The following is a 24,852-nucleotide window of genomic DNA, read 5'->3' on the forward strand; positions in this document are numbered from 1 at the left end:
AGGACATGTTGTCCCTCGATGCGGTGCAGGCAGCGGTCCATTGACAGAGTCGGTGGATCCAAGGCTTGCATTGCAGGGGAGACGGTGCTTCGTTGCAGTGCTTGCAGCTTGCGGTGCGGCGACCGAGCCGGAGTTCGAGAGCTGGCGTCGATCAGTCCAGATAGCGGTGCAAGTCGGGCGGTGCGTCGCGAAGTGTGCGTGGCGGGGCTTAACTCCAGTGCAATCACAGGACTTGAAGTCAGCAGCAGTGACCGTGTCGGTCAGACCAGTACGAGTCGGTGTAGCGAGGCGTTGCACGTCACAGTGTCCTTCCAGTCACGGTGCAGGCTACGGTTCGGTGACGGGGTCGAGACGGAGTCGGTGAGCTCAGAGCTTGCGTTGTTCGAGGTGGACGTTGCTTGATGTGGTGACTACAGGACACCGGGCCGGTCGTGAGGGTCGATCGCGGCTCCCTGCATCTGGAGCCACTGAAACAGCGTTTCCAGCAGCAATTCACAAAGGCTGGTGAAGTCCACTGGTCCTGGGACTTCGGCCAGGGGGCAAGCTCTCTTCCAAGCCCTTGGAGATCTTTGCACAAGTTGAAAGTAAAGTCCACAAAGTCCTTTCTCCTCTCTTTGGCATTCAGGCAACCATTGCAGGCTAATCCCCCAATGCAGCACTTCAGCTTGGGAATAGTCTCTCCTCAGTTTCTTCAGGTTCCTTCTCCTCAGCAAAGGTTTTGTCTTGTAAGTCCAGAAGTGATCTAATTTCGTGGGATTAGGGTCCCAATATTCATACCCCAAAACCCTTTGTTCTCTGAGGGGAGAGGGGTCTTTTCCCAGTCCACACCAGTTCTGAAGCACTCTGTTTACCAGATTTCTCCTTTCCTTTCACAGTGGAGGGTAGGAACATCAGACATCAGAGGTGGGCCCAGCATTGTGGAAGGCAAGTACAGTCCTGGAGCACTTTGTTGACAGTCTTCCTTCTCTCCTTTCAGTGTGCAGGGCAGAGACAAGAGGCGCACCACAGGGGGGGGGGCTGGCATTGTAGGGGGAAGGCTCAGCCCAATTCAGGTCCCAGGTGCAACTCCTCCCTCCCATCTAGATGCAGATCTCTCTATTCACCACTGGACTGCCCCAGCCTCTCTCCTGGAATCCCCCAGCCCTGTCACTCACAAAACCAGACATAGGATTACACAAACTAGCAGAGGCAGGCTTTGGAGAGTTAGACAAGCAAATACCTACTTTCTAAAAGTGGCATTTACAAACACAGAATATTAAAATAAACTTCACTAAAAGATGTATTTTATTATTCTGAGTCCAGGCATTATAAATTCGAATTTTTACCATGTTCTCTGAGTCGGTTAGGATTATAGAATGTAATCATTCTAACAGCCCATTCTAGCCTATGGAGAACAGGTAGCCTTGCAAGAGTGAAAAATGAAAATGGCTGTAATTCACTATTAGGATATGCCACGCACATCAGGGCTTGTCCTACCTTCTACTTACAATGCACCCTGCCCATGGGCCTACCAAAGGGGTGACTATTATGAAAAAAAGAAAAGGTTTAGGGACTGGCAAGTGGGTGCACTTGCCCAGTCAGCATGACAGCACCAGACTGCACGCAGGCTCTGCAATGGCAGAATTTAGACACATTTTACAAGGCCGCTTCTGTGGGTGGCACAACCAGTGCCACAAGCCCACTAGCAGCATTTGGATTTACACGCCCTGGGCACACTCAGTGAACTGTACTAGGGTCTGACAAGTAAACCAAATACTCAATCATGGAATCACAAATTAATACATGAATTTACAATAGGGAGAGCATATGCACTTTAGCACTGATCAGCAGTGGTAAAGTGCCCAGAGTCATAAAATAGCCAACAACAGGTCAGACAAAATACAGGAGAAAGGCAAAAAGTTCAGGGATGACCCTGCAAAAAGGGCCAAGTCCAACAGTAAGTTTCAGGTAGACCCTAAATTAACATTCACTCACCCCCTAGTAGATTCACACAGGACAGTCAGCCTTAACTTTAGAGACAATGAATAAAGCATTTGTGTAACACTTGGAAGCATAAGACAGAGAAAATAACACATAAAAAGATACCACACAAAGTTAGAAAAATAGTTCTGACACGGTGTACCCCAAGGCTCTATCTTAAGCCCCCTTTTCTTCAATATTTATGTCAGTCCTCTCGCCTCTCTGGCAGAACAATCTGGTCTCTCTATATTTTCATACGCGGACGACACCCAAATCATTTTTTCTCTCTCCTCTAATAAACACGCCCCCAATTCATCTCTCCGATCTGGGCTCACTAATATTGCCAACTGGATGCAGACCAATAAACTAAAACTAAACGGCGACAAAACCGAACTCCTTCTATTCGGTCCTGACACCTCTCTCTGGGGCCCTAAGCATTGGCCTCAGCAAATGGGTCCCCTGCCGGTTCCATCCACCAAGGCTCGCAACCTGGGAGTTACATTTGACAACCAACTGTCCATGAAGCAGCATGTTGTGAAAGTCTCAGCCACCTGTACTAATATCATGCGGTGGCTGAGAAAAATAGCATGGATGCTTCCGCCAGACACCCAAAGAACTGTGGTCCAGGCTTTAGTAACCTCCAGGTTAGACTACGGTAACGTGCTCCTCCTTGGGGCTAGCAAGGAGGTAACACGTAAATTACAGGTGGTGCAAAACATGGCTGCTCGCCTGCTCTGCAATCTGCCCAGAACTGCCTCTGCCAGCGTTTCCCTGCGCAGCCTTCACTGGCTGCGCATCGAATCAAGAGCAAAATTCAAAGCCCTCTGCTATATGCACGGGATTAAAACAGGCAACTCCCCCTCCTACCTCTCCATTTTGGTTCAACCGTACTGTCCAGTGCGCACCCTCAGATCCTCCTCTCTTGGCACCTTCTCCGTGCCCAGTTTCAAACGCACCAGAGTTGGTGGTCGCTCCTTCTCCTATCTGGCGCCATCACTCTGGAACACACTCCCCATTTCTTTGCGCTTTGAAACTTGCTACCTGAAATTCAGGAAAGGCCTGAAAACCTGGCTTTTCTCTGCTTAATCTTCTCCCATCTTTTGTCTCCCTGCTTCTTTTCCTCTGTCAGCGCCGGGAAACCCCAGGGTATCTGTGCGCTTTACAAACCCAAATATAATAATAATAATAATAATAATAAATAAAACAAGGCTGGAACAACAAAAATCTAATAAGTAAAGCATAGCATTGCGCAGGTTTGAATCAAGGAAGCATTTTTCAGCAAAGACGTTGCACCAGTTCCATGATGTAGCAAGCCAGTCTGTGCCCATCCGCGACCCAACTGCGACCAGCTCCAGTAACCCTGGATCACTGCACCGCCAACGCCATGACCCAGCGGCACTCTACGCTCTCAACCCAGGATGCAACAACAACTGCAAGCTAGCATCACCAGCTGACACCCACGGAACCCTTCAGCTGTCACCGCTGACGGCACACCTGCAGCACCGCCAAGACCACAGACCCAGTGCAACCTGCCCGCAAGAATACAACCAAACCAAAGACCCTGCAATGCATCCTCCTCAACGTCCAGTCCCTCCACAAACATGCCACCGAAATCTAGGACCTTCTTGACAGCACAACCCCGGAAGAAGCATTCTTTACCGAAACCTGGACCAACACCATCTCAGGACCGGACATCGCAATCGCCATTCCCCAAGGATACAGGATCTCTAGGAAGGACGGCCCCACCCGCCCAGGAGGAGGAATCGCCACCGTCCACAAATCCACCCTCCGCCTGAGCACACTCGTTGACGAGCCCACAGACCTGATGGAACACCTTCACTTCAAGATACAGGCCAACCCTACCTCCACCCTCCGAGGAACCCTCATCTACCCACCCCCTGGACCCTGCAGACTTTTCTACAACTCCATCACGGACATCATCTCCCCGCATGCCATCACGTCCACCAACTACACCCTACTGGGAGACCTCAACTTCCACCTGGACAGCGAACTGGACCCCAGCACAACATCCCTCCTGGACAATCTCCACAACATTGGACTCCGCCAGATCATGACTGAACCTACGCACTCAGCAGGACACACTCTCAACACCCTCTTCACAACAGGTAACTCCATCACCTTCAGCCACACCACCGAACGCCCATGGACCAACCATTGTTGCGTCCACTTCACCTTCAGAACACCCACCATCCACAGACACCAGCACCTGCTCCCACAAAGAAACTGGACCAGAATCACTGACGACCAGCTAACCTCATCACTCAGCAACTCCACCCCAACCATTGCGGAAAACGCCAACACCGCAGCCCGAACCCTGCACAGATGGATCTCCTACAGCGCCAACACCATAGCCCCACTCAAGAAAAACAACAACACCCTCGCCAAGAAAGCTAGATGTTTCACCACCGAACTTCGAGAGACCAGATGCACTTGCCGCTACCTCGAAAAGGCCTGGAGGAACACCAAATCCACAGAGGCCCACAACAACTTCAGAGCCGCCACCAACAGCCACCACCAACTCATCAGAAAAATGAGGAAAAAAGCGATTGAAGACAGAATCTCCACTCATGCACACAACAGCAAAGAACTCTTCAACATCATGAAGGAGTTCACCCAACCCACCATCTAGTCCACCGACATCACTCCCTCACAAGACCTCTGCTACAAACTCAGCACCTTCTTCCACCACAAAATCAAGAACATCTACGACAACTTCGATGAAGACAACCAACACACTGAACCCTCACCAACCACCCCGACACCCTGAGCCAGCGATCGACCCCTGGACAGACCTCACCACCACCGAAGACACACTGAAGCCAATTAAGTCAATCCACTCCGGGGCCCCTACGGACCCCTGCCCCCACCACATTTTAAACAGAGCCGCCGACACCATCGCACCCATGCTCTGCCACACCGTCAACCGCTCCCTGGCAACTGCCTCATTCCCGAATGACTGGAAACATGCTGAGATCAACCCCCTCCTGAAGAAACCCTCGGCGGACCCCACTGACCTCAAAATCTACAGACCCATCTCTCTGCTCCTGTTCCCAGTGAAAGTCATTGAGGAAGCCATCAACAGCCAACTTGCCACATTCATTGAACAGCACAACATCCTCGACTCCTCCGAATCTGGCTTCAGAAAAAAAGCACAATACGGAAACCACCCTCCTCGTCGCAACAGAAGACATCTGCACCTTACTGGGCAAAGGAGAAACAGCAGACCTCATCCTCCTCGACCACTCAGCGGCGTTCCACACAGTCTCTCACTGCACCCTGATACGCAGACTCCACAATGCAGGGATCCAAGACAAGGCCCTCAACTGGATAAGCTCCTTCCTCTCCGGCAGAACGCAGCGGGTCAGACTCCCCCCTTTCCTCTCGGACCCTACACCTACCACCTGCGGAGTCCCCCAGGGGTCCTTCCTCTGCCCTACGCTCTTCAACCTCTACATAGCTCCGCTCGCACTCATCGTTAGAACCTACAGACTCAACATTGTGTCATACGCAGACGACACCCAACTCATCCTCTCCCTATCCAACAGACCCAACACCGCCAGACACACCTTTCGAGAAGGCATGGAAGCCGTCGCCAAATGGATGAAAAACAGCTGCCTACAACTAAACACCAACAAAGCAGAAGTACTCCTCATGGGCCCAACCTGACTCCTGGAACAACACCTGGTGGCCTCCCGCCCTCGGAAGCCCACCCACCCCCACGGACCATGCACGCAACCTGGGAATCACCCTGGAATCCGAGCTCAAAATGGACCACCAGATCAACTTTGTCTCGTCCTCCTGCTTCCACACCCTCTGCTTCCTATATAAGACCTTCAAATGGATCCCCCTGGAACACAGAAAGACGTTCGCTCACTCCCTGGTCCCCAGCAGACTTGACTACGGCAACACACTCTATGCTGGAATAAACAAAAACTTCACCCGCAAGCTACAGAACATCCAAAACGCCGCCGCAAGACTGGTCCTCAACCTGCCAAAACATTGCCACATCTCCCAGCACCTGCGCACACTCCACTGGCTCCCCGTCGAGACGAGAATCACCTTTAAGATGCTCACCCACGCACACAAGGCCCTCCACTGCACCGGACCAGCATACCTGAACAGCCGGCTCAAATTCCACGCACCCCAAAGGACCCTACGATCAGCCCAGCTCTCCTACGCCGAGGTCCCCCGCACTGGAAATACCAGATCGGGAGTTCCCTCCTTCTCCTTCCTCGCGGCCAAACCATGGAACGCCCTTCCGCTCCACCTCAGACAGACAACATCGCTCCCCATCTTCACAAGAAACCTCAAAACCTGGCTCTTCGACAGACCCCCTCCTTGATGGACTGGAACTTGCGCCCACACACACACACACCCAGCGTTTTGAGACCCTCACGAGTGAGTAGTCACGCATAACAAACACCTGAGTGATTGAAGTAGCTCATCCCATAAGCGCCAATGACAGCTATGGGCGTGCGTGATTTTTGAGACAACATAAAAGGGTGATTTTACGCACTTATAAGGGCCGGGCAGGTTGTCCAGCAATAAAGGTTTGCAAAAAACATTTCTAAAGTAAACAACAACTGAGAAAGCCAAAAGACTGGCTGTAAGGGGCAGACCCACTGACTGTGCCAATGCTTGTTTAGCTTAGGATAGACGTGTACGTTTGGAGCGAGACTCTCGGGAGTAAGGCTAAGGCCGCCAGAAGAGGGAATCTGACTGATGAGTGGGGAAGGAAGAGTCCGCCCGCTGGGGGCCGTGCAGTGGGGGCGGCGCTGCCCTCTGCGCGCAGTGTGACTCCAGGCAGCGGTCTGTGGCGGTGGAAGGGGCGCCGGGCTGTCATGTGATGCTCTCCACGAGCCCCGGAGGCCTCCTCCCCTGGTGACCGCGCCCTGGGCCCAAAGACTTTCACTTTCAAAGCGCAGGGTGTCAGGGATGCAGGTACAGAGGGCGGGGGAGGGGGTGCGTAGTAACAGACACTAAGGGATGCGTCACTACAAACACGTGAAGGGTATATATACCGTAGGGGACGTCGAAGGCCCAGAAGTCTCCAGGACCCGCCCGGCGGAGCTGAAGGCTGCTGCTCGAAGGTAAGTGCTCCTGTCACCGGACACCCTTCACTCCTGTCGGTCTTTTTATTTATTGTATTTATTTATGCGTTTTTCTATAGCGCGGACTTTACCCGAGGGTGTCAGAGCGCTTCACAGTAGGAACAAAACTGATACATGAGGAAAAATTACAAGCGAACAAATTACAACAGCAAACGTTAAGTTTCATGAGGCAAAAGTGACGAATGTGAGCAAACAAAATACAAGAGGAGCAAACGGGGCATTTCAGGAGGGAAAAGTGACATGTGTGCAAGTTACAAAAGCATACAAAGTACAAGTAGAGGTATAATACTGTGATACATGGCAGACACTCAAACACAAGAACAAACGTTACGTAGGCAATGGTGGCACTTGTGCAAGTATCGAAAGCAAACCAAATGTAAGAGGTGCAAACAGTGCGTTACAAGAGAAAAGTGGTGTGTGCAAGTTACAAAAGAGAACCAAACACAGGTAGAAGGATAATACTGCAATAAACGGCAAACACTCGAATCACAAGAACACACTGGGAAGGCACTTCCATAGTCTTGGAGAACAGAATTTCCTATAAAGGAGTGACTTCCTTCAGATAATAGAGAGGGCGTAAAATACATTTGCAAGTGTCTTTGAAGGAGGAGAGCTTTGAGGTCCGTTTTGAAGGCCTGGGAGGAGGCGGTGGTCCGGAGCTGAGGCGGAAGTGAGTTCCAGATTCTCACTGTGTTGCCTGAAAAGGATTGAGTCATCCATCATTCCCTTTTGAAGGGGGGGGCTCGAGCAGTAACTTTTCCGCATTTCGAGACGGTCTCAAGCCTCCAGCGATTTCAGTTTATTCGCCAGGTATCGAGGGGAGGAAGTGTGCAAGGCTTTGTGGGTGATACAGGCAGTCTTGTAGATAGATCTTGCCTCGATGGGAAGCCAACGTGCCTGTGCCGGTAGAGGAATATAATCGTTGAAGTGCCCCTGCATGAGCGTCAGCTTTGTGGGCCAAGTGCTACAAATGAGATTAATTTTTTTAAGTTTGAGAAAAATACACTCTAGATAGGTGTATTCCTTCACTATTTCCAATGGTTGGCCTCCTAAGGTCCAGTTATAATTTACATATCTTTGTCTTCCTCGAAAAGGAACTATTTTTGTCTTTGTTATGTTAGGGACTAAACATTTTTTTCTGTACATAACGTAAGTGCATGCAGGTTCCTTTGGAAGCCGAACGGAGTAAGATCAAGGATAATCACATCATCTGCATACATCAAGGTGTGAATTTTATGTAATGATATTTTTGGAGGGAAATTAATAACCTGCATAAAACAATCTGGGAGATCACTGAGATAAAGGGAAAAGAATAGAGGAGCTAAGAGGCACCCTTGCCTTAGGTCATTCGTGTTTTAATTGGGGGTGTGAGGCCCTTCTCTTTCCCCAATAATACTTGACACCAAGCTTCGGAGTGGAGTGACACAATTATATGTATCATGTTGTCCGGGATTCCCAGTTTTTTAACTTGCACCAGAGTGTTGGTCTGTCCACTCTGTCAAATGCTGTTGAAAAATCAACAAAGACAGAGTAGACAACCTGTGATTTCGAAACCACATATTTATCAATTATTGTTTGTAACATCGCTATATTATCGATTACAGAATGTTTTTTGCGGGAACCCAGCTTGGTTTAATGGGATTGAACCAGTTGAAAGGCCCACTCTTCAAAATGGTCCAAAACACTGGCTGCGAAGATCTTTCCTGTCGCGTCAAGCAGGGCGATCTGTCGGTAGTTGATTTCCTGATCCCAGAAGAAATTTTCGCTTAGACGTACGGCGATTCCACCTTTGGCGTGCCCCCGGCTGACTGGTTCCGCTGGGATGTCGTATACAATGTATTTGTCTAGATAAAAAGTTGTAGTTGACCAGGTTTCCTGGAGTGCCACAATCCCCGGGTCATCTTCCAGGATATTTAGAAGTTTCTCCTGGCTTTTCCCTGCAATATTCCAGGAGGTAATTGTCAGGCCTTGGTTAAAAAGGGAGTATGTTTGCCTTTCCCTGTTTATTACCATTTAGATTTTCCGAGATCCAGGACCAGTGCTTTACATCTGTTTTTATCTCCTCCTTGAGAATGAGTTTATTCCAAATCCTTCTTTCACCATTCCTAATTGAGATGGTTAAGTTTTCATTAGTAATGTAACCGCTATGGCCTTGTGGGGGTGAGTGATTTTTCCTATCTTTGATCTCTCTGGGGTTGTTCTGAGTGTGGATTTCCTTATGGTCAGCTGCTACGACATCGTATCTGTTAGACGGACCGGGAGGGTCGGCCGAGATTACGGGGAGAGGTCTCCAGGGAGAGCCGTCTCCAACGACTGTACAGGTAAGTAACTTCCCCCCCACAGACGGACACCACACAAGATTGAAGGTTAACGAGACTTTATATGCAATTCTTAGGTTACGTCGTTATGATACAAGGAGGTCTGGACTCAGGGGTCCCCTCGGTTCTGATCTCTGGTTGAGGAGAAAGGGTAGCGGGACAGTCTTAGTTACCAATGAGTTAAATAGCTCTCAATCCTCGAGCTCGGCGTGGTTGCTGATCGGGCCGTGGAGGAGCCAAGCAGGTCCCGAGATGGATGAAGGATGGTCGACGGGCCGTGGAGAAGCCAAGCAGGTCCCGATGAAGATGATGGTTACAACGGTCCGCGGCCTCGCCAGCAGATCCGGACGACGGTGAAGAATGAAGGTTACGACGGCTGTGGCAGCGCCAACAGGCAGGACGATGGTGCACAGGACAGAGCTACGGCAGCGCCAGTAGTCCGTCCAGGATGAGTTCCTCTTACGTCTCTCGACTCCAAGATACAACTGACTTCCTGCTCTGGAGCTGCCCCAGTTATAGGGCTGGCGTGCTTTGATGTCCGGACCCTCGCACTTGGAGGTCGGGAGGTCCGGGATGAGGGAGTCCAGACACCCAGCAGGGGGGTGGAGCCAGCGCCCGGGGAGGCGATGGGCGAGCGGCACTGGGCGGGGGGAGAGCCATCGGCACCTCTTTCTCCCATTGACTTGCCAAGTAGCCCGCTCACCTCCTGGGTGGAGGGTGGTGCCGGATTGTCTGAGGCTGGGCTAGGCCCAGGGTTGAGGTCGATCGGGGGCCAGGCGGCCTCGTGGCGAGGTGTCCAAGATGGCGGCCCGGGCTGGGTGCATGGGCCGGCAGTGGATCGGACCCACGAGGTTATCATGTTCGAGGGCAGGGGTCCCTGAGGGGACGCAGGGCGTGCAATGGTGGTGTGTGGTGCTTGCGTGACTGGGCTCGGGCCTGGTCGAGCCGGGGGAGAGCGGCCCGTCATGTGGCCTGTCCAACATGCGTCCCCCCCAGCTGAAGGCGGGGAGAGTTACCCATCCTCTTGGGGACTCTCTTCGTCGAGGCGGAAAAACCGGGACAGGCCATCGGCGTTGGCGTGGTCGGACCCAGGCCGGTGTTCGACTGTGAAGTCCATACCTTGTAAGGAGATGGACCAGCGTAGCAATTTTGGGTTTTCCCCCCGCATATGCATCAACCACTGCAGGGGTCGGTGGTCAGTCTGCACCCGAAAGTGGGTGCCAAAAAGGTAGGGCCGGAGCTTCTTGAGGGCCCATACCACAGCGAAGGCTTCCCTCTCTATGGTGCTCCAGCGTTGTTCCCGGGGTAGGAGTCTCCGGCTGATGAAGGCCACCGGTTGATCGAGGCCTTCGGTGTTCACTTGGGACAGGACCGCCCCAATGCCCTGGTCGGAGGCGTCCGTCTGGACGACGAACTCCCGGCTGTAGTCTGGGGCCTGGAGCACAGGAGCGGAACACATGGCGGCCTTTAACTGTTCGAACGCCGCTTGACACTCTGGGGTCCAGTTCACCTTCTTGGGCTGATTTTTTGACGTGAGTTCGGTGAGAGGCCCCACGATGGTACCATAGTCTTTCACGAACCTTCGGTAGTAGCCCGTGAGGCCCAGGAAGGCTCGCACCTCAGTTTGAGTGATAGGGGGTTGCCAGTTCTGGATGGCGGCAATTTTCAGCTGTAGGGGGGCCACTAGGCCGCTTCCCACCTGGTGTCCGAGGTAGGTCACCGACCCTTGTCCAATTTGGCATTTGCTGGCCTTGATCGTGAGGCCAGCTCGCTGAAGGGCTTGCAGCACTGCTTGGAGGTGGTGGAGGTGCTCGGTCCAATGGTGGCTGTACACAGCGATGTCGTCCAGGTAGGCGGCGCTGAACTCTTCGAGCCCCGCCAGGACCTGATTGACGAGCCGTTGGAACGTCGCTGGGGCATTCTTCATGCCGAAGGGCATGACCGTAAAGTGATAGTGGCCATCGGGGGTGGAGAAGGCAGAGCGTTCTTGTGCTCGGGGTGTGAGGCCGATCTGCCAATAACCTGCCGTCAGGTCGAAGATGCTGAGGTAGCGGGCAGCGCCCATTCGGTCGACCAGTTCATCTGCCCGGGGGATGGGGTGTGCGTCCGTTCTGGTGACTTCATTCAGGCCCCGGTAGTCGACACAGAACCGGAGTTCTGGTGTGGTCCCGGGGGCGGCTGCTTTGGGGACCAGTACGACCGGGCTGGCCCATGGACTGTCTGAGGGCTCGATGACCCCGAGCGTGAGCATCTTAGCTACTTCCGCCTGGATGCAGGCCCGTACCCGATCAGGTACGCGGTAGGCCCGGTGGCGGATAGGAGGGCTGTCTCCGGTGTCCACATCGTGCACACACCAGGAAGTGACACCCGGGGTGAGGGAGAACAGACTGGCGAACCGTGATAGGAGGGCTTGGCACTCTTGCCGTTGTTCTCTGGTGAGGGTCTCCGAGAGTCGGACCCCATCCACGGAGCCGTCTTGCTCCTGGGTCCGCAAGAGGTCAGGGAGAGGCTCGGAGTCGTCTTCAACCCCATTGTCTGTGGCCATCAAGAGGCTGAGTTCTGTTCGTGCAAAGTGGGGTTTCAGTCTGTTGGTGTGGAGGACTCGGAGCGGATTCCGGGCGGACTCCATATCGATCAGATAGGTGGCAGGACCCTTGCGCTCGATTACCTTGAAGGGTCCCGTCCATTTGTCTTGGAGAGCGCACGGTTCTGTGGGGGACATTACCCAGACCTGTTGCCCCGGCTCGAATTCAATGGATGAGGCGTTCTGGTCATACCATTTCTTCATGTCCTCTTGACTGGCCTCTAGGTTGGCTTTTGCTAGGTCTCTGAACCGCCGGGACTGGTTGCGGAGGGTGAGGAGGTACCGGAAGACATCTGGAGGACTCTTGGCCGGAGGCATCTCCCAGCCTTCTTTGATCAGGCTGAGTGGCCCCCGTACTGGGTGCCCATAGAGCAGCTCGAAGGGGCTGAAGCCTAGGGACTTCTGTGGGACCTCCCGGTAGGCGAAGAGGAGGCACGGCAGCAGCACGTCCCACTGGCGACGGAGGGGCTCTTCCAATCCCCCGATCATCCCTTTTAGCGTGCGATTGAACCGCTCAACAAGTCCGTTTCCTTGGGGGTGATAGGGGGTCGTGAAGCGGTAGGTGACCCCACACTGTTGCCAGAGGGACTTCATATATTTAGAAATAAAGTTCGTGCCTCTGTCACTGACGACTTCCCGGGGGAACCCCACACGGGAGAAGATCCCCATCAGGGCCCGGCCGACCACTGGGGCTGTCACGGTCCGGAGAGGAATAGCCTCAGGGTAGCGGGTGGCGTGGTCCACTAGTACCAGGATGAAGCGATGGCCTTGTCTTGTACGCGGGTCCAGGGGTCCCACAATGTCTATCCCGACCCTCTCAAATGGGGTTGTGACTACTGGAAAGGGTTGCAGGGGAGCCTTTAATTTGCGGCCGCTCTTCCCACTGGCTTGGCACGTGGGGCAAGATCGGCAATGCTGGTGCACATCGTTTCTCATTTTGGGCCAGAAGAAGTGGGTCACTAGGCGGCTGTAGGTTTTATCCTGTCCCAGGTGCCCTGCCAGGGGGGCATCGTGGGCCAGGTTTAGCAGGAAGTCTCTAAAGCGGAGGGGCACCACTAGTACTCGGTTGGCCCCCAGCTCGGCGATTCGTTGCTCGCTGTACAATAGATCATTGTCCCAGTAGACCCAATGAGTTCCGGAGGTATCCCCGGCGCTTTGGGCGAGCGCTTGTTGTCGGAGTCCCTCAAGGGAGGGACAGGTCTTCTGTTCCTGACGAAATTGTTCTTGTGTGGGTCCCCCTTCTTGAGCCCACTGATCAAGATTAGCGAGGTCGGAAGGTTGAGCAAGTTCGAGGGGGATGCCATGGTCGGGGGTCTCGGCGGGGGCGACCGGAGGCGGTGGCGCCGGCCATTCGGGTTCTTCCGGGTGATGGTTGGCACGGGCGGCCATGGACCGGGTGGTGACGCACGCCCAGTCTGGGACGCCCAACATCCCCAAGTGTTCTTTTCGCTCCACGGCTGCCCACGGGGAGCTTTCCAGGTCATTTCCGAGGAGGCATTCCACGGGGGCGTCGTCTCGGACCGTTACCTTCAACATGCCGGAGACCCCTCCCCACTCAAAGGGGACGCAGGCCATCCGACACAGACTTTCCGAGTTGTCGGCTGATCGCACAGGGCAGAGAACGTTCGGTAGATATTGTTCTGGGGTCACCAGATGACAGCGGACGGCTGTCACACTGGCCCCGGTGTCTCGAAGGGCTTCGGCCCGTTGTCCATTGATGCTCACCCATTGGCTGTACTTCTGGGTGTTAGCGGGTAGGGGGACCCGCGGGACCATGTCTCTTCCCCCTAAGCACGCGAGAGTCATGGCGGCTGGCTCCCACTCTTGATACTCTTGCTCGCCTGTTTCTTGTTCCTCGGAGATCTGTTCTTCCCCTAGTGCCGCGGCGGCCACCTGGCGGGGTCTTGGACTCTGATACTGCGGGCAGCTTGGGTCGTTTGCATAGTGGCCGACTCGTTGGCATCGGTGACATGTAACATTGGCTCTGTATCCCGGTCGCGCCGGGGTGCTGCCCCGGTTGGCCGGGGGGGTGGTGCTGGTAGCGGGGGCGGCCGGAGTATTGTCTCTTCCTCGTCCTTGGCCCCCTCCTCCTCCTCTGGGTCGGTAGTGACCATTGTTGTTCCTGTTCTGCTCGTAGGACCCATTCCGGCCCACTCTGGTGATCTCCCACCGGTCAGCTTCGGCTGCGAGCTGCCGGGGATCGGTTAACTTGCTGTCGAGGAGGTGTTGGCGTAGTTCAATGAAGCAATTGTTGGACAGATGCTCCCATACCATCAGATTGAACAGCTGCTCGTAGGTCGTGACGTTGTTCCCTCTGATCCAGCCTTCGAAGGCTCGGCTAAAGTACGTTACATAGTCCACCCAAGTTGTACCTGGAATGCGTGTGCAGTCTCGGAACCTCTGACGGTACATCTCGGGCGTGAGGCCATAGCGGGTGAGGAGGGCCGCTTTCATATGGTCGTAGGAGGTCATCTGGTGGTCTGGGAGCTGTAACAGAGTATCGCGGCCCTCATTGAGGAATTTGCCCCATAGGCCGGCTCCCCAGTCGGCTCTATCGATCCGGTGCGCAGTCATCGCGATTTCATAGGCCTTAAACCATTGCTGGATGTCGTCTTCTCGAAAATATTCTCGGACCACATCCTTGGGGATGTGCACTTTTTTCTCCGCGGTCCCTGGGGTGGACGGTCTGTCGGGCACCCCTAACTCTTTATTTTGTTTGCGCAGGTTGATCTCGGCTAGGTTCCGTTCGTGCTCGTACGTTAGTCTTTTTTCCTCGAGCTCCCTTTGCCTCTGTTTCTCCTCTCTTTCTTCTCGGAGGCGAAGGTGCTCTAAGTTTATTTTTTGCTCGGCCAATTTGAGTTCTATGTCCATCTTGAGTCGGGCCATTTCGAGTTCGTGTAGTCGGGCTTTTTCTCTTTCTTGGATCTCGTCTTGCGAGAGACTGGTTCTTTGCCCCTCAGGGGCCGTGTTGGTATTTTTCGCGGTGCTTTGCTCAGGGGCTTCGACATCCCCGGTCTCTGCCCAAGATTCTAGGGCATGCTTAAAATCGTCCTTGGTACTTAGTCCGGTGGTAGCGATACCTAGTTCGATGCAGAACTGCTTTAGTTCACGATGGCTGTATTCCTCTAGTTTTTCCATTTGGAACTTCTCAGTTGATCCGCTCTCTTTAGTCGACATTTGTTGTTCGTTGTGGGGTGAGCTACTCTCTGTACGTTCTGCGGTGATTCGGATCGCGCCGCTGGCCACCAATGTTAGACGGACCGGGAGGGTCGGCCGAGATTACGGGGAGAGGTCTCCAGGGAGAGCCGTCTCCAACGACTGTACAGGTAAGTAACTTCCCCCCCACAGACGGACACCACACAAGATTGAAGGTTAACGAGACTTTATATGCAATTCTTAGGTTACGTCGTTATGATACAAGGAGGTCTGGACTCAGGGGTCCCCTCGGTTCTGATCTCTGGTTGAGGAGAAAGGGTAGCGGGACAGTCTTAGTTACCAATGAGTTAAATAGCTCTCAATCCTCGAGCTCGGCGTGGTTGCTGATCGGGCCGTGGAGGAGCCAAGCAGGTCCCGAGATGGATGAAGGATGGTCGACGGGCCGTGGAGAAGCCAAGCAGGTCCCGATGAAGATGATGGTTACAACGGTCCGCGGCCTCGCCAGCAGATCCGGACGACGGTGAAGAATGAAGGTTACGACGGCTGTGGCAGCGCCAACAGGCAGGACGATGGTGCACAGGACAGAGCTACGGCAGCGCCAGTAGTCCGTCCAGGATGAGTTCCTCTTACGTCTCTCGACTCCAAGATACAACTGACTTCCTGCTCTGGAGCTGCCCCAGTTATAGGGCTGGCGTGCTTTGATGTCCGGACCCTCGCACTTGGAGGTCGGGAGGTCCGGGATGAGGGAGTCCAGACACCCAGCAGGGGGGTGGAGCCAGCGCCCGGGGAGGCGATGGGCGAGCGGCACTGGGCGGGGGGAGAGCCATCGGCACCTCTTTCTCCCATTGACTTGCCAAGTAGCCCGCTCACCTCCTGGGTGGAGGGTGGTGCCGGATTGTCTGAGGCTGGGCTAGGCCCAGGGTTGAGGTCGATCGGGGGCCAGGCGGCCTCGTGGCGAGGTGTCCAAGATGGCGGCCCGGGCTGGGTGCATGGGCCGGCAGTGGATCGGACCCACGAGGTTATCATGTTCGAGGGCAGGGGTCCCTGAGGGGACGCAGGGCGTGCAATGGTGGTGTGTGGTGCTTGCGTGACTGGGCTCGGGCCTGGTCGAGCCGGGGGAGAGCGGCCCGTCATGTGGCCTGTCCAACAGTATCCATTTTTAAACAGAGTTTCTCTTTCCTTCAAAATAATTCCCGGAATCACCGGAGACCAAAACTCCACTACAGCCACCGTGATTTTGTACTGTAGCGGAAAGACTACTAATTTCATCTCTGAACTTGAAAAAGTGTGTAACACGTGTATCTTTTGCATAAGATTCATAATTCTCTCCCAGTTGAGTGGGTCATTCCCTGATGGGACTAGATCTGTGAACTCCAAAATACTTGAGTTAGTCTGCAGTTCGTAAGGGGTCCGAGGCTGTTCTGTCGATTGAGTGGACACTGGATGGGAAAGTTTTATGCATCTTAAGGCAGTTGAAAAGCTAACTGCCAGGGGGATTAAGAAGTTTATGATCTCTTTTGATTGTGTGTCAATCTTCTCTGTGATGTTCTGATTTGAGTTATTTTTCAAGGATTTGTCTTGTTCAGAAGTTTGAAGATCGGGGGATGAAGATTTTGGAAACTTTAACATTTGTGGTTTTTGTTTCATGAGTGTCCTTGTTATTCTTTTCTTCTGCCTCTTCTTTGTGTTCTTATTCGTTCCCCTTTCGTTTTTAGATAACGCCGTATCTGAAAGGAGTGGGGCTGGAGATTCAGAAGATTTTCTTTTTTTTTTATTTTGGTAGTCAAAGAATTATTAGTTTGGTCGGCTGCGACTTTGGAATTGGTCTGATTATAAATTGGATAGTACGAACTGACCTGGTTTGAAACTTTATCGTTATCTGATTCCTTAAAAAGTTTGCTAAGCGAAAACATTTGAGTGTTCTCTGACTTTTTCTATGATACTTTTTGCTTACTCCTCCCCGTTCGGGTTGATATATGCTTCGTCTTGAATAATACATCTTCGTTTGAAGGGGTATCTTTGTGGTTGGGGAGGTTAGCCTCAATTTTTCCTACTCCTTTTGGAGGTGGTGACTGGCAGATACATTGCTGTTTCCTTTTTTTATCTACGAGATATTGCAACATACCTATTTGTGTGTCCAACATCTGATCTGAGTTTTCCATCATGTTCCCCAAGAGGGTAAGGATTGATCCTAAAAATATTTGTAGAGTAAATAAAGAGATAGATACCGGTGTATGGCCATTTGGAGATTGTGAATGCATTATAGAGAGAAATTCTGATGATAGAGAGAGATTCCCTGGTGAAATTGTTATTTTTTTGGGTGGTACTATTTACAATTGTGAAGTGATCCTTCATCTCTCTAGGCACTTGGCTCGAGAGAGAAACATTAATGTATGGCAGAGTAAAATCTGTTGCAGAAATTTGACGTAATTTATGTTCCAGTAAAAATGTAGATGTTATTCCCTGATCCTGCAGTGCTTCTGTATTTACCAGTTCTTGAACAGTGGAGTTACTGACTTTATTTCCCTTAAGTTTTTTTTTACTTTCTCTTAGATTGGTCAGATGCACTACATTGATGTTTCCGACATTCTGCGCACTTACTTGACCATTAGGGTCAATCCCTTGTTCATAATGATTTATTTTTGAAAAGAATACTGTTATTTCAGTGTTCCCCGCCACTTGTCCTATATAGACCTTCTTGCCTGCATTTTTGCGTATGGCTTACGTGTTCCGAGTCTTTTCATAAAGATCGTACGAGATCTTAATTTTTTGTAAGCCATTCTGGGTTGAGTGATTGCAGTAACTAGTTATAGGGGGCATGAGATACTTAGCTGTCTTTTAGCTGATAATAGCTACAATGGTTGAACTAGTTATTAAACTTGGTAGAGAGTAACCCAGGGGAGGATGATTGGCGGGTGAATGGCGGGTTAAAACGCAAGATGTGCTGAGATGTTAAATACCTTCACCACGCGCTCACCTGGTTCTCAAGAAGAGCTCTGTACTCAATTGCCACAGGCCTATCTGGCCGTCCGAAACCTTCCAAAATCGGGTTACCCAATGGTAAATCCAGACGAGCAATATCTCAACCGGGTCTCTTCAGTACAGCAAAAGTCAAACCGGAGAGGACGCGCATGCGGTACACAGCTGCACAGTTTTCGAGCGTTAACGCACCCACTGTAAATCAACAGGAGCCACTTAAGCCGCGAAAATGCAGCAGTCCTCGCTCGGCATCTTTGCCGACCCAACCGATGGCCGGCACGGATGGCACTGCGGAAACCGTGGCAGCCGGGCTCCAATCTGCACTCTCTCACAGGACCCCTGCCTGCTGCGCATTCAATCAAGAGGCTTCACCAGCTTTGCTCCACTGGCCGCCCACAGCCCTCTGCACCCTGCACACGTCCTCCGCTCTCCGCCTCCTCTGACGCCACCTCCGATGCTCTCAGGGACTGGCTGTCGCAGGGCTGCCTCAGCTGCCTCGCAGACCACCAATCACCAACCAGCAAACGGCAACAGCAGCGGCAACCGGCAACCTGCAAATAACCTTGGTCACAACGAGTGGCTTCGGGCAATTTCAGGTGGTTTTCGGTAAATGTTCGGCGGCTGGACGGGCTGGATTTTTGGCAGATGGACGGGCTGGATGGGCGGGTGGTTGCTCACCAGAGGACACGAAAAATAGCACAAGCACAAGCTCCTCCTCCCCCACTTCTGCTCCACCATAGGTAGTCATCCCGGGGTGACACTATATACATAGCAGTGTGAAGCCAAGGAAAGTGGCTCATCAGTGCTTTGTAAATATGGAGCAAGGCATTGCATCTGAAAAAGTGACTTTCTGGTGGCGAAATTCCCTTGTAAATATGCCCCTGAGAGGCATACTTACAGAAATTTGGAGGTCGACTTTGCTGTGCTACCCTACGCCAAAGTGAAAGGGCAGGAACAATCTAATAAGGTGCATTCCTGTCCTTTCCCCCGGCTGGCGCCGTTTCAACAGCCTGGCACCAATGCAGGCACCCTTGCACCACTGGGGACCTTTCTGCACAAAAACAATACATGAAGGCTTTTTATTTCGAGGACCGTTGGCTGCGCTTGCGCAGTTTCGGGGAGAGATAAAATGTTTTGTAGTATGGGGGCTTGAACCTGCCTCTCTCCTCCATTGGCTGGCTTCCGAAACGGAGGCCAGCTATTGGAGGAGAGGGGCGTCACTCCATTAAAGCCCCGTCTCTTTCGGATTCGGGGAATGTTTTTGGCGTTCTTTTGCCCTGTGACTTCATCCGTCACTCAGAACCCCAAAAACACGCCCCCGATTCCGAAATTTTCGGAGCTTTGCGGCCGCCATTTTGCTGCTCGGTAAAACCAGGAGAGCAGCGTCTACCGAGGACATGAGGTAACTATCCCTTGTTAAAGACATGCAAGCGTTCAGATTCCGAGGGCAATTTAACTTTGAAGGTTTTACTTCTGGTTCTGTTTTACCTGGCGGGTTGGGTTTTCATTTGAGAGAGGAGTGTGCAAGTTGAGAGCGTTGTGTGTGAATGTGCTACACACACATGCTGGAGGAGTAAGTGTCAGCTCCCTCTACCGTCTTCATCCCGTTAGGACCGGGTGGGTGTGCCACACGACATCGGTACACTTGGGAACTGGCAAAATGAGCAGTCTCCGCCTGCTGAGAGTTGTGAATGCAGCCGTGACACTCTGGTATACAGTATTGCACACTCACGTTCGTGAAGCATTAAGGCACCCCCGTTGGATGTGTTACACAAACGCCGGCCACAGACTAGTACCCCCTCCCCCATAATGAGTGTCGCCAGGAGAGACTTGCCGCATTAGCGCTATTTAGCGCCAAAGCCTACCTGTGTCCGTTGGTGCCCGCTGGTCCCCCCCCCCCGCTGCCGCCCAGGAAGATCTCGCGGCCGCCGAGCGGGGGGACTACAGCCCCCAGGCAACCTAGCACCACTACCCCGCCCACCTCCGTCCATCTCTGCGCCCGGAAGGCGCTTAAAACATCGGCGCTCCTCCCGCGTCGCGGGATGCGCGTGGGACCAGCCGGGCTATGCCCGGGCAAAGGGCGGGCCGTCTATGGCCATCCGGGGCAGGAGGTGGCAGGGCTGGGCCAGCCCCCTTTCCGCTTCAACATCTGAAGGTACTTTGTGCACTCTCATTGTTTGTTTTTCTGCTTGGAACTGTAAATATGGGGAAACGGAAAACTACAGAAGATGCTACCGAGGCCGCAGGTCTGGTAGCAAAGGGAAGGAAAAAAGCTAAGAGGTCAAAGGACAAACACCCCAGAAAATGCATGCCTCACGCAGGACCAAATTATGTTATGGATCGTATTGCTGGTTTGGTGCAAGACTGTGAAGACCTATTGACTACTGCTCCTGACCCAAAGGAGAGGGATACAGAGGGTGGGAGTATTATGTGTACCAACGGAGGGAAAGGCCAAAAGCGGGGTGTAATGGTTTTTCCTGAAATGTTTTTGATTAAACCTAGTGCAGGGATTGCGACAACACCTGTGGCACTTGAAGGGGGGGGCCTTCCTATATATCAAATGCAGCCTCCTCCAGTAAACATTGATAGCCCCAATGACATAGTTGCTCTTCCTTGTAGTAATAGGTTCTCCGTTCTGGCCCAAATAGAGAACTGTCACTCTGAAATTGGTCCTGAAGCACTTGCACAAGCTTCTCATTTAAGTGAAGGTGTACTCCACGTAACAGGAAATTTTGATATTTTACGGCAAATGGAGATAAATGCCAACCCTCTGTTTGAAGTTGTAAAGTGCTTGTATGACCTGATAGAAGGCAAGCAAGCTAAAATCGATCGATTGACCGAAGGGGTAACAAGCATGAGGGTGGAAGTAGGCCACTACCCAGATATATCTGTAGTGACAAAACTTATTGGCCCAAACAGATCGCAGGTAGAGGATTGCAGGAAGTCTGCCTTGACCCCCCCCCCCCCACCTCTAGGGGTGTTTTTCCAACCACAAGAATGCCTTTTAGTGAGGTTGTCAGAAAGGGGAGGGGAGCACCACTAACCCACCAAGAATAAAAAAGATGTGGTGCAGTGCCCACAGCCCCAGTATGCACATCAGCAAGGAACAAGGGTTGTGTTTCTAGTGTTTCAACAAGAACTGTGGAACAGAAAACCGCAAGTACACAACAAGCACCTAGATTAGTTCAATTGGAGACCTTTGAGCAGCGGACGTGGCGCATATCATTCGCAATGGCAATGTCAATAGGAGCATTAATGCCCAGCTCCCCTCCATCATTAGCGGGCTTTTCCCAGTAGGTAAGCATCATACATAGGGGGTTATGGTCACTCTCATCCCTATCAATAATTGTCATGTCCTTAAGATATCTCCATAATCCCAGACTGACCAGGATGTAGTCAATTCTGCTTTCACGCGACCCACTCTTGAACATGAAGGCCCCTGTCTTATCTCCAACAGTCCGGCCATTCGTCGATCTTAGGCCTTTGTTTAGACAGAGTGAATTAAGTTGAGTTACTATCTCTGTCCAGCTTTTGACTGGCGTAAGGTCAAGTTTGGGCACACCCCACTCCCTGTCTTCTTCATCCGCTAAATTCCAGCTATCACATAAAAGGGGCTCAAAAGTTACATTAAAATTTCCCCCTAGAATTATGTTAGAATTAGAAGAGTAGGATTCTATCAGGTCTTCCAGAAGTACTAATACTTCGGATTTTACGCTAAGATTAGTGGTGTCGTATTCTAATCTAGGACCCCGATCAACTCTATGACCTTATGCCCCTATACGGCTATAATCCATTTACTTCCCTATAATGGCATAAACGTTCAAGTGTGATATTTCAGAAACTCGTCTCTGGCCTCACACGATCAGAGCCACATTCCTCTGCAGCTTCCTCTGCAGCTCATTAGCAAATGACACAGCAGAAGCCACTATCTTAGATTCCTAGATTAACACTCCGAGTTCTTCAACAAGATAAAACTCAGCAACCTGGGAAATCCCTGCTTGCTATGTTTTGATTAGTAATAGAACTCTAATGAGCACTGAGAGACGATCACTTCCTAGTGACATCTTTATTGATGTCTTATGTCCAAAAACGTACGTCAAACAAGGCACCTTTCAGGTATAAATATTACCAACGTTGCCTTAAGCAAAGGCTGCTGATGCTATCGCTGTCGCTACCGCTGCTAACAAGCGAACAATGGTGTGGTGAACACAGGAGCAGACCAGCTGTCCCCTGCAGAGCCCAGCAAATGCAAGCTCCCCACGGACGCTGCCCCTCCTCCTCGACGCGCTGAGAGAGACGCTGTCTTTTCTCCTGCCGAGAAAATCCAGCTCCGGCGTTTCCAGCCTACTCTTGCGAGTGACTGGGATATCGAGTCCTGGAAGGATATACAAGCCCTCCAACATTCTGTTCCAGAGGTATGGTGTTGACTAAACCCTTAGAGAGAATTCTTGAAGCAAACCTTGGCAAAACCAACTTAACTAAAACTGCTACTTACTTACTCCCTTCCAAGTGTTAGACTTAGGTCAGGTACACTGGGGTAGGCGTAGTTAGAAGCACCAGTTGAGTATGTTAGCCTAAATGTATATATGAATGTATATATGTTTTATTCATTTTAAACCATTGTATGGCTAAGAAACCATATCAATGCTTTTACAGTATTATTTCGCAATCCTCATTTTACTGTACGCACTTTTTATAATAACTAGTCTTGCAATTGTGGCAATTCATTTCTCTTGTATGAGAAGAAAGACTGTTCAATAAATAATACCTTTTTATTGAAAACGCCCGTCTCTCTATTCTCTACATATTGGTGAAAGTAATCTGCACAAAACTGTCTGAGTAAAATAACTGTCTATTGTTTCACACGACTCTAGAGATTGACTCTTATTCTAAGGAGCAAAGTTGTCATGTTGCACGGTTGTTGGAAAACTGAATCCCTTCTTGTCTGTACCAGGGAAGCTGATTACTTCCTTTTCAGTCAAGAAAGTTTCCAGTGACCTCTGAGCTAGTTGGTAACAAACCCAATTAAGTTTAGCATAGTCAGTAGAGGCCTGGAAGATCCGCACTTCTACGTCGATACTACTGTTTATGTTATTCCAATGCGCAGGGCCTATTGGGAAAATAGGAAATACAACACACTGGTAATGTTACTACCAAGTATCCTGTAGAAACCGGCGTGCGCCAAGGCTGCGTCTTGGCGCCAACAATATTTTCTATGTACATCAACGATGTGGCCAAGATATTGATTGACTCCAATGTTGATGCACCTACCCTTGCAGGAGCCAAAGTCCCCATTTTAATGTTCGCTGACGATTGTCTGATAGTAGCCAAAACCCCGAGCGGGCTTCAAAGGGCATTGTCTATTTTTGAAAAGTTTTGCACTGCTCGACAATTCGGAAGTAAACGTTTTAAAATCTAAATTCATGTCTTTTACCGCACCAAGGTCTTTTAAGGGTACTGTAAGCATGAACAAACTACCTCTTGAGAAGGTGCAAGCTTTTAGTTATCTGGGAGTTTGTATCCAGCACGACTTATTGTGGAAACAGCAGGTCGAGCTGGCTACCTTGAAACATCGCCAGCTCTTAGGAGCTATGAGTCTGGAACACTCAAGGTCCCTTACAAAGCCGGTAGCCCCTGTATTATCGATATACAATGGTAAAGTTGTCAGCTCCGTCCTATACGGAGTAGAAATATGGGGATTTGAGAACCTGAGGGGGATGACAGCTTCCGAAAATCGTTTCCTCAGGAATTTAATAAAGTTACCCCAGAGCACCCCTATGTGCCCCCTACTTTAAGATCTGGGTTTGTGCCCGATCGCTCTCATTGCGTCCTTGCGCCCAGTTATATACTGGAGGCGGATCTGGACTACGCCTGAACTGGAATTATATGCCAGGGGATTGCTAGACGTAATGAGAAGCGACACTTCCCACAAAATTAAGTGATTAGGAAATATTCGGGGTGTATTAAGAGAATTAGGCCTGGGTGAATTATGGGCAGATCCAGGGAATGCTAGGTTTCCCCCCAAGAAGGTTCTCAAAGACCTGTACTGGAAGTCCGTAGCTATGAAAATCACCAGGAACATTGCTCCGTGTTCCTTGACCGGCATGTTCTTCGACTTCAAAGATGGGCCAAGTATTGAAGCCTTCTGGGATGTCATCACAAAACCCTTAGATCGGAAGCTTTACTTCCAATTGAGAATTGGGAGTTTACCAGTAAGGGCGTTTTCCAATAGGTGGTCTGGTGGGGGCATGACTGCCTGTCCAGTATGCTCGGCCACCTTAGAAACGATCAGCCACCTATTGTTTGAATGTCCTGTGTATGCAGCACCCCGACGGATCTGGCTACGCCCAGTGTGTAGATTATTGGGCACCAGGAGCGGGATGGTTGCTGTAAGATTACTTTGTACATGTACCAACCAGCCTGTATACACAGCTGTGGCCAAATTTTTGGGATGGGCGTGGTCAATTAGAAGTAGTCTGTTGGCAACTCAATTCTAATAATGGGGTGGTAAAAGCATTTTGCCTATGAATCATGTTTAACCTTACCTTTTATGATCGTAGCAGTTATGCTTCTTATAAATTTGTAAATTTTAATAATATTTATGACACTTTTTTAGGGATGTATTCCTTATGTATTATATGCTTTTATGACAATCGTTGAATAAAGCTTGCTTGACTGACTGAGTGTCGCCCCACTTGCCGAGAGTTACTTTCAGGGAGCCAAA

At 51.2% G+C, this 24,852-nt stretch overlaps 1 protein-coding gene across 1 annotated transcript in view; it reads left to right on the forward strand.

Moving 5' to 3' along the window:
• The first annotated feature begins 6,938 nt into the window (after positions 1-6,938).
• The window catches only part of LOC147663065 (uncharacterized), a 246,011-nt gene continuing 228,097 nt past the window's right edge, over positions 6,939-24,852 (forward strand). Inside the window, exon 1 of the mRNA XM_086950708.1 lies at positions 6,939-7,070. The gene's annotated coding sequence lies outside the window, so the exon portion shown is untranslated. The remainder of the gene's footprint in view (positions 7,071-24,852) is intronic.

This window comes from Lissotriton vulgaris, unplaced genomic scaffold, assembly GCF_964263255.1.
Source record: "Lissotriton vulgaris unplaced genomic scaffold, aLisVul1.2 SCAFFOLD_1062, whole genome shotgun sequence".
Lineage (NCBI taxonomy): Eukaryota > Metazoa > Chordata > Amphibia > Caudata > Salamandridae > Lissotriton > Lissotriton vulgaris.